A 15,658-nucleotide genomic window follows, 5' to 3' on the forward strand; every position below is an offset into this window, starting at 1 on the left:
AAATTTTAAAGTGAGGCAGAAGCTGCTAAGACAAGAGAGAATTTGAGCAAGAAATATTTCCACACAGGCCCAAAAATCAGCAAAAGAAGACGATAACAAGAACGCCCCTTATAATAAACAAGGAATATAGGAGACAGAAAAAAAAAGCTACAATGAAACCTGTTTTACTTCTAGCACACTTATGTCTTATCAGGATATACACAGAGAACACAAAAGTCCTATAAAAGATAAAGAAGCATGTCCCTTTGGCAGGCCATCAGTTGCACTCAGCATCTTCAGGAGAGAATAGCGAGGGCATCTCGTTTCCTATCCAGTATTGCCCCCTCCTAGAACTCACAGATGCAAATTGATAACTCCTTTTTTATAACTTAAGGCTGCAGCTGTCAGGAAAGAGAGGGAGACAGGCTCAACCACTCTCAGTGGCCAGAAATCAGGTACTGTGATTATTTCACCTCCTTCCACTAGGTATTTCAGCAAATCATAAATGTATAATGACAGCTACATTTACTTCTAATTCTGGACATGAGTATGACTAGTTTTTCAGTATTGCTAACTGTCAGGCACACTATAAATTGTCCCCTTGATCCACCTGATATTCAAAATATCCTACTGGCATTTAATCTCTTGTGTGATTCTCTCCCCTTGAGTGCGGGCAGGACCTGTGACTTGCTTCTAACCAACTGAGTATGATGAAGTTGATAGAATATATGTAATTACATTACATAAGATTCTGATGTATTTCTTTCAAGGAAAGTTTCACCCTTATGGCCTCTGAGGGACCAAGTGGGTAAGTTGGGAAGAAAGAATAGCCTCCAGCTAACAACCAGCAAGAAATGGAGGCCCTCAACCTAACATGCCACAAGGAACTGAATTCTCCCAACAACCACATGAGCTTGGAAGCAGATCCTTCCCCAATCGAGTTTCAGGTGAGACTGCAGCTCCATTTAACATTGTGGTTTCAGCCTCATGAAGCCAAGGACTAGAAGAGCCAGCTATGGTACACTCAAACTCCTGATGTACAGAAACTTTGTGTGTTGGTTTAAACTGCTAAAGGTGAGATGATAAATGTGTGTTGTTTTAAGCTACTAAGTGTGTGCTAATATTGTTACACAGCAATAGCTAAATAATATGCTAACTATAATCTTGTATTGACTTATTGGCTTTTAGTCCTAAGAATTTTGCTATTTATATTGAATACTTTTAAACCAATAAACCATGGGGTTTGCAAATTATTGGATTTGTCATTGCCTTTTTGAAATACAGGCTACCAAATCAGCCAAAAAGGTTTCCACCAACACACAATTCCTTGGGTGAGTGATAAGAGAGACCCTGATAATAGCCAGATATGAGGAATAACTTGACAAGTCTTACTGTGCCCCTGTAGGTCAGAATCAACCTCCAAACAGCAGGAAATATTTGGTGCCGTGAGCTCCATTTCCCTCACACTTGAGCTTCAGGAGAAATTTCAGAAAGCCAAGTGTGAGTAATGACTAGCTAAAGGGCCATGATTTGCAAATGTTCAACATTATTAATCAACAGGGAAATGCAAATTAAAACCACAATGGGATACCACCATACTCCTACAAGAATGGCCATAATTCACATATACACCATGGAATACTATGCAGCCATAAAAAAGAATGAGTTCATGTCCTTTGCAGGGACATGGATGAAGCTGGAAACCATCATTCTCAGCAAAGTATCACAAGGACAGAAAAACAAACACTGCATGTTCTCACTCATAAGCGGGAGTTGAACAATGAGAACACATGGACACAGGGAGGCGAACATCACACACTGGGGCCTGTTGGGGGTTGGAGGACTAGGGGTGGAATAGTGTTAGGAGAAATACCTAATGTAAATGATGAGTTGATGGGTGCAGCAAACCAACATGGCACTTGTATACCCATGTAACAAACCTGCACATTGTGGACATGTACCCTAGAACTTAAAGTATAATAATTTTTTTTAAAAAAAAAGAATGGCCATAATTAAAAAGTCAAAAAGCAACAGATATTGGCATGGATACGGTGAAAAGGGAACACTTTTATACTGCTGGTGGAAATGTAAATTAGTTCAACCACTATGGAAAACAGTATGGAGATTCCTTAAAGAACTAAAAGCAGAACTATCATTTTATCCAGCAATCACACTACCGGCTATCTACCCAAAGGAAAAGAAGACATTATATGAAAAAGACACATGCACACTCATGTTTAAGGCAGCACAGTTCATAGTTGCAAAGATATGGAACCGACCTAAATGCCCATCAACCAACGAATAGATAAAGAAAATACGGTATATATACACCATGGAATACTATTCAGCCATAAAAAGGAAGGAAATAATGTCTTTTGCAACAACTTGAATAGAGCTGGAGGCCACTATCTTAAGTAACTCAGAAATAGAAAAGAAAATATTGTATGTTCTCACTTATAAGTGGGAGCTAAGCTATGAGGACGCAAAGGCATAAGAACAATATAACAGACTTTAGGGACTCAGGGGTGAGAAGGTTGGGAGGGGATGAGGGATAAAAGACTATGTATTGGTTATACTGTACACTGCTTGGGTAATGGGTGGACTAAAATCTCAGAAGTAACTGCTAAAGAACATATCCAAGTGATACGGTTTGGCTGTGACCCCACCCGAATCTCATCTTGAATTCCAATGTGTTGTGGGAGGGACCTGATGGGAGGTAATTGAATCATGGGGCCAGGTCTTTCCCGTGCTGTTCTTGTGATAGTGAATAAGTCTCATGAGATCTGATGGTTATAAAAAGGGGAGTTCCCCTGCACAAGTGCTCCTCTCTTTGCCTGCCACCATCCATGTAAGATGTGACTTGCTCCTCCTTGCTTTCCACCATGATTGTGAGGCTTCCCCAGCCACATGGAACCGTAAGTCCAATTAAACCTCTTTCTTTTGTATATTGCCAGTCTTGGGTATGTCTTTTTCAGCAGCATGAAAACAGACTAATACACCATGTAACCAAAAACCACCTGCACCACACCCCAAAAACTATTGAAATTTAAAAAAAAAATTAAGAGCTATGATTTGAAACAAAAAGGGCATGAGATTTTAAAAAAAAGAACTATGTTCTTGAAAAATTATTGAGACTACAGGGCACTGACCAAGACCCAGGAGAATTCAGGACTCCAGTCTGCACACAAACCTATCTGATAAAGGGTAGTCGTTAAACAATTGGCAAGAGCAACAACATTATGCTAACTGGCATAATACCCTTGATAATGAAAGAAGGGAGTTATAAAATTTATTATGAAATGACTTTACTGGAATCTGTTGTAACCACACACAGAGCTGAGAGGAGCATATGAAACAGGTCTTACTCTATAGTCAAGTCATACCATCTAACACATAACAGTTGATGTGCCTTGGGGTAGGCAGTAGTTGGTGTCTCAGGAGTGACTTCTTTCCTTCCATAAATTCATTCTGCCCAACTCCTTTACAATCATGGGTTCTTTAACATTGGCTCATGAGACATCCTCTCGCAGTCACCTGTCTCATGGCTGGCAAGTCCTGTGAGAACTCTTCTCTCACAGGACCCCACAGTCCCTTTAGCTTTTCTATGTGCCCCTCCAGCGACCCCCCTTTTTTTTGTTTCAGCCTCCAATGTAATTGTCAGTTATTCGGGTCCATATGCGTCCTCTACGGATGAGGAGCAAGGAATCAGGGTGTCGGGAAAATGTGAAAAAGAGTTAGAAGAGGGTCTCTCTCTCTCATTGTATCTCTGAGAGGCTGAGACCTCTCACAGCTAGAGGTAGTCTCCTAGCAGAGATGTTATTCCTCTGCCCAAACAGGATGCACTTCTCTTACCCTAGGCTTCCCTCTATGAGCCACGTATCATGCCATGGAGGCCACTGGAGGTTGGTGGAAGCAAAAGGCCATCCTCTACCTAACCTAACTCTTGAAGCCTGTCCAAAGGGTACATTCTACTTCTTCCCCACCACAGACACAGGATACTGGGGATTCTTACTGTGTAGCATGCAGCATCCAGCCACTTGCAGAGTGTCCACTCAGTTTGTGCTCACCTTATTTCATGGATTGGCCAAAGAGATAAAGGATTTCCTGTGAGTGTTCCCATATGGAAATACCACTTCCTTTTCATTTCAGATCTCCATCATGCCACACTCAACTCAGAGGAAATCAGACCATATTCTCCCTTTCCTCAACTTCCATCCAAGAAGTACCCTTCTCCTCATGTTCAGCCTACCACCCACTCGTAGACAGGGGACAAGAAGGAAGAGGCAGATCCTCGTCAGTCTCCTCTAGAGTACAACTAATGGAGCATCTCATGGTCATGTGAGATGAGTTCCTTTCCCTCCAGTTTCTTGATGGATTGAAGGTCATTGCTCTAAGGTCCTGTTACGGACTAAATTTTGACCCCCTAAAAGTCATATGTTGAAGCCCTAACCTCTGATGTGACTATATTTGGACACAGGATCTTTAAAAAGGTAATAAATTAAATGAGGTCATAAGGGTGGGCCCCAAACGTAATAGGACTCCTGTCCTTATACAAAGAAGAAACACCAGGGGTGAGCATGCACAGAGAAAAGGCTATGTGAGGACACAGCAAGAATATGGCCATCTGCAAGCCAAGCAGAGAGACCTCAGGAGAGAGCTAACCAGCCAACATCTTAATCTTGGACTTCTAGCCTCCAGAACTGTGAAAAAATAAATTTGTGTTGTTTAAGCCACTTAGACTGTTGGTATTTTGTTATAGCAGCCCTGGCAAACAAACAGAGGTCCGGTTGAATTTTACAAACTGGCAAGGATCCTGACTGGTCTACTAGCCGACAGGAGATCTCTCCAGATGTCAGGGATCTTAGGCCCACCCGGGACCCCCAGGTTTCAAAACAAGACCCAATCTCTACCCTGAAGCTTCTGGCATTACCCCTAGATGATGTGTAAGTACTTTTTCTATTGCAAAAGTTGTGTGCTGGGCTGTCAGATAGCTAACTTATACGGTTTGGAATTTACCTCTCAGCTCAGTAGCATAAGGGAGGTCTTTGTTTTCTCCCCAAAAATGAACGTCAAAGATCCTACTAGAACCTTCAGAAAAGCATAATGAATCCAGATACTTGGTTCCTAATAGCAGCAGATATATGCCCTGGAAGACCCATATTTGGACTTCGTTGTCTTTTCTACTCCAGATGTAAATTTTCTAGAATATTATTAAAGTAAGGTTGTGGATTCTCTTGAGGTTGATACAAAATAATCATAGATATTTTAATCCCCTTGAATTTAAGTATTTCCCATTGAAACAGAGCCCCTTTTTCTCTCTCACTTGCTTATAATGACTCAAAAGGGAACCAGTGAACTGAAATTTTTCTTAACCAAATCTACAAAGTGTAAGCTTTCTTGTCCTACATGGAAAAGCCTGCACATACTAAAGTTATCTAGGTTATCTTGGAAAGTTTTAGCTGTCCAGTTCCCAGGACAAGAATTCAAAGCTTTCTAACTCTAAAGCTGTCTTATTCTGAATAATTTCTAAATAGGCTTCCTTTGTAAGCAATAGTTTGCACTGAATCAATTGCTTACAAGGGTCACATTTTGACTAGACATTTCCTGCCTTTGGGCTAATGAATTACATCATAATTCAATTTGAATGCCTCAAAGTCATCAGCCAGCACCCTCAGCATTGTGGGGCAGTACTTCTAAGGCAATAGTAGCTACTGTCTGAGAGCTGAATTTTTTCTGCAGAATGTACCATCAATAAATGATTTTTATTTGCCTTCCCTAAAGCAAGGCTTTTGTGACGTTGAATTTGTAAGTTGTGTTTTCCATCTCTCAAAAGATTTCACAAGGAAGTAGAGTTTGGGGATTGCTTCTCCACTCTTGTGCATCCCACAAATCCTCACCCACATCCTGACTCCTCAACAGGTCACCATGTTAAGAGTTGGTAGGAAGAAACCCTTTCCTTTAGGATTTTTCCTCTTCTCTATACCCCATGGCCACCTAGTGTAATCAAGCCCCTTTACTTTCTTCCCTCTGGGCTCTTCTTAGGTTTTCCTTACCATTCAATTCAACTTGTTTCCAAGTGAAGGGAAGAGGATGGGGAACGAGGCTTCCCAAGGATATGTCCAGTATCTTTATGATACTGAGACCTTTCCAAGTGCTATCATTTGAATGTGTCCCCCAAAGTTTATGTGTTAGAAACTTAATCTCCAATGCAACAGTGTTGGGAGGTGGGGCCTAATGAGAGGTGATTAAGTCACAAGGGCTCTGTCATCATGTATGGATTAATGTCATTATTGTAGGAGTGAATTAATTATCTCAAGAGTGGGCTTGTTATAAAAGCAAGTTCAGCTCTCTCTCTCTCACTCGCTCTCACCTTCCACCATGAGATCACACAGCAAGAAGGCTCTTGCCAGATGCTGACACCTTGACTTACCAGCCTCCAGAACCATGAGCCAAACACATTTTTCTTTGTTATAAATTGCTTGGTCTGTGGTATTCTCTCATAGCAGCATCAAACTGACCTACACACTGAGCACCTAGATCAGACTCCTCTTAGAATATCTCCTGAGTAGCATCATGCTACAATTCTCCACCTCTTTCTCCACTGTGAGTCAGTACCAAATGCTGTCTCTCTTCCTTATTCTAGCCATGACTCTGGATGGAGAAATAAGATTAAAACACACACACACACACACACGCAACTTACTGGAATTTATAGAGCAGTTACTTCATGCCAGACACTGTGATAAGTGCTTCAGAAACATTATATCAATTAATCCTCACAAACAACTGTTACTCCCATTTTATAGGCAAGGATATTGAGACACAGTGACCACACAAATAGCAAGTGGCAAGCCAAGGTTTGAATCCCAGTTTGAGGTCACCACTGTGCTCTGTGAACAGGACTTATGATGGCCAAGTACTAATATTACAATATTGGAATTTATACTCTCTGGAGTTACGATTCAGGGAGAGATGATTTGGAAGTATAAAGTCAGATATTTTCATATTAAATCTAGGTCAAATGTTCTCAACCAGAGGTTACTTGCATCCCTCTCCCACCACCCTGACCAGGAGACATTTGGCAATGGCCAGAGACATGTTTGGTTGTCACAACTGGGGACTGCTACTGGCACCTAGTGGGTACAGGCTAGGGGTGCTGTGAAAAATTCCATAATGCACAAGATGCACCCTCCCCCCCAAAGAATTGCCTACTCCAAAATGTCCACAGTGCTGTGATCCAGACACCAGCTCTAGGGGTTTGGTTTAGTTGGCATATTTTCCTCTCCCCTACCCATTCTTCTCTTTGGATTTTAATTCTTTGTGTCCATTTTAACAGTCTTGTTTTAGGTTAATCTTTTACTATGACTTTCCAAGGTCCTTTTAGGAAGCAAGGGGAGTGTGACTGAAGGAAAAACTGACATTCAAAGAATCTCCTGAGAAATAGCACCCTGCTTGGAACAAAATGCTCTGTGAACACTATTTTGGGAACAGTGACCAAACAAGCCAATCGTCTGCCACTTACACATCCAATCCCGCTCACTACCCCTGCTTCCTGGAATCCTGTCCCAAGAAAGGGGCTAGGGGTGAGGAGAGTGGTTACCCTGGAACATACCATTTCTATGAGAAATCTTAAAAGAAAAAAAAAATGAAGACAACAAACCTGTAACTTGATGCCAGCCTGAAATCCTCTTCACTAATCATAAGTCAGAGAAAGTGAAATTATTTCCATCACACTCATACAGCATGTTCTCTGGGGTTTGCAGGAACAGAAGAGACAATGTGGAGAAAATGCATCGTCTGTGGTTCTGAAATCAAAGCCTAATTAGTCAGAAGACAAATCCCATGGGCTTCAGTAATAAAACCTGTTTCAATCATGCCTATGTTGGGCAAGTCCTAAAAGTCAAAGAATGATAAGGCAACTTTAGTGGAGAACATCTTTGTTTACATTACAGGACTCACATGTAAACTTTGAAAGCATGCAATCAAGTGAATAAAATATTTTAATTGGCCTTTAAAATATTATTATAAGAGCAAGACCAACTTGTTTAAAGTGTTGCCTGGCTGGTCGCTGGTTTTGGCAGCTCATTATACTGTCTTAATGCCATAAGATTTATTAATGCTCACATGCATTTCTCTGAAAAGCATTCCACATTTTATCCCATTCTGGGTAAAGGTTATTTATACCTTAGAATGCTCTTAATTGCTTCATATTAAAGAAAAATATGGAATAAGTTATAAGTATTGCCTCATTTAATGTATTTTCAAATTATAGCATTTTGGCAAGTTTTGCTCATTCATTTCTTTAAGCTTAGGATATCTTTTATCCCTTTCACATTCTCTCAAAATTTTCCTTATCACTCAAAATCTAATTCAGATACCAATTCCTCCATTAATCTGTTCCTGACTCCCACATCAGCATTAACCAAATGTGCTTCTCTGCTCCCAACCATATTGCTTCTATATTCACTAAGCATATGTAACAATCATTTTGCTCTACATTGTATTTGTCTCTGTCTTTCTTCTTTAATTAAAGTAATTAAAGTACCTTCGGTGGGAAAGACAGCATGTTAGTCATTTTGCATCTGAGGAAACTGATAGGGTGTCTGGAATTAGCATCCAATAACGATTGATTAAATTACATGTAATCATATGAGTTTTATCAAATAAAAAATGCTTCGAGTTTGTTCTTTTGGTTTGTTTGAAGTAGTTTGCTCATTTTAATAATTACATGAGACCCAAGCCTCAATCTCTTAGAACAGGTAGCTCTAGTGCCTCTCCCACTCTAGACTTAATTTTGAGTTTCCACTGGTGCCAGGATATGAACAAAACATTTTCTGATGCAAATATTGTCTCAGATTGGGACCACACCAAATACCACAGTCCAAGTAGGTGAATAATGCACTGAATATTTGGCCTGATTTGGCTGATTGCAGGCAAGCTAGCTAATAATTAATTAAAGCAGGATCTTCTGTATTTACTTCATTTCAAAACTCCCTGACACTCTCTCACTCGGCAATTCTCATTACCAACTAATGATATTTAAACACCTAATACATACTAGGCATCTTTAACAACTAGAAATACAGAGCTCAGTAAAGACACAGAACTGACTTCATATGAACAAATGTAGAAACATATTAATAGAAGATTCTCTCTTTTAATATCTAAAAGATTGAAAAGATTGTTTAACAGAAAATATTGACCTAGAATGTGACTTGAGCGGGCAAGTAGAGTTTGTTTCCAAGAGAAACAGGTACTCTCCTAGTAACTGCATTTTAAATATACACGATGTGCCACTGAGATCCCATAAATAATGCAGACCAAGATCTCTAGCCATGCATGGGAAGAGATTTGCAAAGATTAATTCAAAGACAAGGATCATCTCTGGGAAAATCCCAGCTGCAATGTTCTACTGGTATTCTGTATCAGATTCTCCATGGCTTCTACTTGAAAGCCAGAACCTCACCAATCTAGTTTGATTTTGTTTTCTTATGGCCTGATACTTGATGTCCTATAGCAGGAAAACTGCTCCCAAGCTGCAATTTGTGGCTGGAATTCTGCTTGCAAATATCAAGAACAGTACAAGTCTTTCTGAAGCTGTGAGTTTATTTTCACAGAGGAACTAAGCCACAATTTAAGAGTAGAGCCCAAGTTTTCCTTATCATTTGCAATTCTGACACCTGCAACACTGGCTGGAAACCCAGAGACATGGGTTTTGGTTCTGTTTAGGCTTTTCACAAGTTGTATGAGCTTGGGCAAACTACTTAACTTCTCAAACTCAGTTATCTTATCTTCAAAATAAACGAGATTGACAAGGTTATCTCTAAGATACACTCCAAATCTGGAGGCCTATGACTATTTGGTTTTTAAGTTCAGATGTCTCAGGCTTCTCCTGGAACATACTATCAGGATATCTGGAGAATCAAGCATACCTACTAAAAACTGTTACCAATATTAAGACACGCCCATAAAAGCCGGGTGTGGTGGCTTCCACCTGTAATCCCAGCATTCTGGGGGCCAAGGTGGAAGGATCACTGAGGCCAGGAGTTCAAGACCAGGCCAGGCAACATGGTGAGACACTGTCTCCACAAAAAAGTTTAAAAATTAGCCGGGTGTGGTGGCACATGCCTGCAGTCCCAGCTACTCAAGAGGCTAAGACAGGTGGATCGCTTGAGCCCAGGAGTTCGAGGTTACAATGAGCTATGATCATTCCACTGTACTCCAGTCTGGGTGACAAAGGAAAACCCTGCTTCTAAAAAAAGAAAAAAGAAATACCCATATACAGAACTATTCAGACTTCCCTTGAAATATTGTAAATTAAATTAGCAAATTAAATTTCTTATTCCTTCTCTCTAGTGATATGATGATCTCATAAAAACCTTACCAAGGTCACTAAGAGTAGAAATATTTTCCTATTTCAAATCTATTTTTGAATACATAAGTATTATTTCTTTCGAATCTACATTATGTATTCCTGATTAGTATGTAGCAATTAAAAGATGAGCATCTTTGTAATATTTACTTAATTTTGAAAAGATTATCTCCTCAACTTATCTTCAAGATGCATCTAAATTTAGATCCATCTTGTTTTTAATAATTTCATGAGGAAAACCTGGCAGAAAAGAATCCTATAAGTGGAAACTAATATATTCCAGAAAGAAAGGACTTTCCTTCAAAATGGGAAAATGTACAGTATAAGGAAGGAGGCCCTTCAGGCAAAACACATCTCAAATTCCTTTTATTCGGTTTTCATTTAATATTTTGCATACTTGAAGAAATGAAAGTAACATTAGAGATAATCTTATGCCACCCTTTTATTCTGGAGGTTAGGAAAATCAAAGCCATGATTTATGGCTGGAGCAAATGGGTGACTGATATTGGCATTTACAGAAATTGAAAGCTCTAGAGATGATCATTTACTGAAATTGAGAGCTCTAGAAATGATGTACAGGTGAGGAGGCAGACAGAGTGAAGGAAGAGAAGAAATGATGAGTCAAGAGTTTGAACTTGTTGAGACTGAGATGCCTGCAGAACATTCAGGAAAAAAAAGTCCAGAAAAGAAATGGATATACAGGTCTTGAGCTGAGGAGAATTTAAAATGTGTGTGTGTGTACATAAAATATTGAAATATACACACATGTGTAAAAGTATCGCTATGTAAATCATAAGCTTTAGCCATAGCCATGAATGAGAGATTGATAGAAAGAATGTAAAGAGACAAAGGGAGAACTATCCAAGTGTCAGAAGAAACACCCAGAATGAGGCTCCATGGAAGTCAAAAAATAATGCTTTTCTTCCCCCAACAATGTCAAATTCTTCTGAGAAGTTCAACAAGAAAGACAGTAAAAGGTACCTGAATTTAAGGACATAAAAGGTCATTGTTGACAATAACATGAGTTGTTTCAGTGGAGTGATGGATACTGAAGCCAGATTATAAAAGATTAAATAAATGGTGAGTGAGAGAAAAGAAAATGGAAACTAAGTGTACACAACCCTTTCAAGTTGTTATTTAAGAGAAAATAGAGAGCAAAGTGAAGTAAATGGAGGATTTTATTAAGAAGGGCGTGACTGTTAAAATGTCATTGGAAAGGATTCAGTAGAATGGTGGAAATTGTAGAGGTGAGGGTAAGAAAAAGAGGGAAGACAAAATATGCAATGGCCTTTAACAGGAATTGGCAGAAAAGGATCCTGCAGAGGAGTTATAGGTTTTAACCCTTAAGTTCTTAAGGGGAATGGGTCCCTTTTTAATTCAAGGAATGGGGAGAAAAGTCTAGCAAAGACAGGCAGCATCAAGAAGAATTTGTAGACTTCTGGGAGTTTCAGTGGTGATGCCTCAAGCCTGGGAACAGGGTAAGCAGCCCTGATTAGGATTTATTCTCAAAACTTGAAGCATGAAGAAAACATGAAAGTATCTCTTGTGCCTTCTATAGGCAACCCAGCTGAAGTCAAGACATCTTTTAACATAAGAGTGGATGCCACAGAGCCAGTGGCTTATCTGCCTGATGAATCAGTTGCACCAGCCCAGAATGAGGTGCAATTCAAAAAATTCTTGCCCTACTAGTAGGCTGCTGTGTATAATCCTATTCTGAGAGAGGCTCACACAAGTGTGGTGAGAGTAAAAGAAAGGCTGTGGACTGTGGTTGTATTACTCATGGGTCTCTAGAGGAACAGGACTAATAGCATAGATGTATATATGAAGGGGAGTTTATTAAGGAGTATTAACTCACATGATCACAAGGTGAAGTCCCACAATGGGCCGTCTGCAAGCTGAGGAGAAGGAAGCCAGTCTGAGTCCCAAAACCTCAAAAGTAGGGAAGCTGACAGTGCAGCCTTCAGTCTGTGGCTGAAGGCCTGAGAGTCCCTGGCAAACCACTGGTGTAAGTCCAAGAGTCCAAAAGCTGAAGAACTTGGAGTCCAATGTTCAAGGGCAGGAAGCATCCAGCACAGGAGAAGGATGAAGGCTGGAAGACTCAGGCAATCTAGTCCTTCCACGTTCTTCTGTCTGCTTTTATCCTAGCTGCTCTGGCAGCTGATTAGATGGTACCCTCACAGATTGAGGGTGGGTCTGCTTCTCCCAGTCCACTGACTCAAAAGTTAATCTCCTTTGGCAACTCCCTCACAGACACACCCCGAACAATACTTTATTTCATTCTTCAATCCAATCAAGTTGACACTCAATATTAACCATCACAGTGGTTATTCTATGTATTACTGAACATGTTTTTCACTAAAATGTGTTCATTCAGTTTTCCTTAAGCATTAAGTAACCCATTAGAATATTTTTGATGCAAGTCACAGACTATCCAATTTGAAGTAGTTCAAACACTAAGAAGGCTTATGATATGGCAATGAAGCAAAAAAGCAATATCATCAAGAACCCTTATGCCTTCTCTATGTCAGTTTTGTCATCCTTAGTGTGTCATGTGACCTCTTTACAGTCCAAACATGGTATCAGCAGCATCAGCCAACAACTGCGGACACAAAAATACCCAGCGAAGAGAAGGTGAATTTCTTCCTGTATCTCAATTGCTTTTAGCAAGGAAGTTTCCAGAAACTCCCCCAATTGACTTCTCCTCAGGTCTTATTGGCTAGATGTAGTCACATGCCCATCCCTAAATCAATGTCTACAAAGGAAATGAGTCCACCATGATTGCCTTAGCCCAAACATAATTCACTCTCTGGGGTCCAGAGAGGTTGTCACTTACCCTGAACTCATGACTAGGTGACACCAGGATGAAATCAAGTATCTGCCCTCAAGGAAAAGGGGATGAGATGGCTTAGGATAGACCAACAACTGTCACAGCAGAATTAAAGAACACATTTGGCAAGAGGAGGAGGTCTGGTCACAAATGAAGGACCTTTGTTGTTAGAGTATAAAGCATTCTTGTCCTCCAAAAGATGAAGGATAAGGTCATCAAACAGTGTTTGATTTCAGAGATATCTTCAAAAGCCTAGCTAGTGAATTCATTTATTTATTAAACAAAGTTAATGGGGTATTTGTATCTATGAGACATCTATAAAGTTCTAAAGAAAATTTCCTAAATTTAAATAACATATTTACTTATGAGCAAGACTTCCAAAATCCCATGAGAACCTTTACTTTAAAAAATAAATGTTTACCCTTGAAAACATTCTCAGTAGTACAAAAGAATTATCGTAAGTTTTTTGGTGTTACATTTTTAATTGACAAATATTATACATATTTATGGTGGACAACACGATGTTGTGAAATTTGTATACAATGAGAAATGGCTCAGCTTTTATATGACCATACTCACCTCCTTACCCTACCCATTTTCACACTCCCAGCAACTATTAGGCTATCCTCCAATTCTAAAATTTTGTCAAAATATTACGTAAGTGGGATCATACAGTATTTAACCTTTAGGGGTTGGCTTTTTTCTATCAGCCTAATTCCCTGAAGATTCATCCAAGTTGTTGAATGTATTAGTCTTCCATTTCTTTTTATTGCTGGGTAGTATTCCATGCTATGGATGTGTCATGGTTTAACTATTCATTTGTTGAAGGTAAACCAAGCTTTTATACATATTCATCAACATATTTTTATATGAACATGTTTCAATATATCTGCAACCAATGTCCAAAACTGCAATTGCTGTGTCCTATGGCAATTGCAGGTTAGTTTTATAAGTAAGAGACTACTTCTTCAGAGTGGTTGTCCCATTTTATATTCCCACCAGCTATGTAGAAGGGGTCAAGGTTCTCTGCATCCTTGCCAGCATTAGGTTTCATCACCATGTTTTAGCCATCCAGATAGGTATGTGCTAGTATCCCACTGTAGTTTCTAGTTTAATTTTCCCAGTGGCTAACAATGAATATCTTTTCATGTGCTTTTTGCCATCTTATATCTTCTTCACTGAAGTGTTTATTCATGTCTTTTGCACTTTACTAATTACATTTTTTTACCTGACTTTTTTCTTCATATATTGGGTTTAGTTGATTTTTTATATATACTAGAAACAAGACTTTGCTGGATATGTGGTTTGCAATTATTTTCTCTCAGTCTATATATTATCTTTCCATCCTGTTCACATGGGCTTTCACAGAGCTAGAGTTTTTCATTTTTATGAGATCCAACTTAATCGATTTTTCCTCTTATGCATCATGTTTTGGTATCCAGATCAACCCAAAAGGAAGCCATAGGACAAGGAGACTTGAAGCTAGACATTAAAATTAGCCTCCTTAACTCCTTAAAAAACTAAACATAGAACTACATATGATCCAGCAATCCCACTTCTGGATAGATGTTCAAAGGAACAGAAATCAGTATGTTAAAGAGATAGCTTCCATTCCCACATTCATTGCAACATTATTTACAATAGCCAACAGGTGGAAGTAAACTAAGTGTTCATCAATGGATGGATGGATGGATAAAGAAAATGTGGTATATATACACAATGGAACACTATTCAGCCTTTAAAAATAAGGAAATTCTGTCATTTGTGAGAACACAGATGAATGTGGAGGATATTATGAGGAGTGAAATAAGCTAGGAATAGAAAGAGTAATACTGTATGATCTCACTTACATGAGGGATTTTAAAAAGTCAAATTGTTAGAAATAGAGAGTAGAATGATGGTTGCCAGAGGTTGGGAGGAGGGTGTTGGAGAGGTGTTGATCAAAGGGTATAAAGCTTCAGTTAGGCAGAAGGAATAAGGCTTTTAGATCTATTGAGCAGTAGGGTGAGTATAGTTAATAACAAGGTATGGCATATTTCAAAGTTGCTAAGAGTACATTTCAAACATCTTACCACAAAAATATAATGGGTAAGTGAGATCTTCTGTCTCCTTGGGTCACTTTCTCCTGCCATGTTTCCCAGGAACTTTCTCTCTAGATCTTCTCTGTCATCTCTCTTCTTCCAGTTCTCAACTTCTCAAGCACCAAAAGACAATTCCAAGGTGTCTATTTCCTTACAAGGTGGAGGAACTTAACTCCAAACACTCACCTGAGACTTAGCTCCTGGGCTTCTCTTTCAGTATGCAAAAAGAGTTTATTGTAAGAATTTTCTTGTTTAAAAAAAAGCCATCTACACCTGAGATTAGTGCTGCTGTTTCCTGAGCATTTCTTTTGTTGCTACATTATTTTTTATTAGACATATAACTCCCTCTGCCAACTCATCATCTGTGTCACTTTAAACAAACAAAAACCCACAAACTGA

General features: G+C 39.3%; 1 protein-coding gene across 9 annotated transcripts in view; it reads right to left on the minus strand.

Moving 5' to 3' along the window:
* Positions 1–15,658, minus strand: part of N6AMT1 (N-6 adenine-specific DNA methyltransferase 1) — a 319,675-nt gene that overhangs the window by 200,827 nt on the left and 103,190 nt on the right. For 2 of the 9 annotated variants that reach the window (XR_010125287.1, XR_010125290.1), the window contains exon 9: positions 7,640–7,784. The exons of 6 other annotated variants lie outside the window; for them this stretch is intronic. The gene's annotated coding sequence lies outside the window, so the exon portion shown is untranslated. Of the gene's footprint in view, positions 1–7,639; positions 7,873–15,658 lie in introns of all 9 variants that reach the window. One more of the 9 variants, XR_010125291.1, reaches the window with a different exon arrangement.

Source organism: Pongo pygmaeus, chromosome 22 (assembly GCF_028885625.2).
Source record: "Pongo pygmaeus isolate AG05252 chromosome 22, NHGRI_mPonPyg2-v2.0_pri, whole genome shotgun sequence".
In the NCBI taxonomy this organism is placed as follows: Eukaryota; Metazoa; Chordata; class Mammalia; order Primates; family Hominidae; genus Pongo; species Pongo pygmaeus.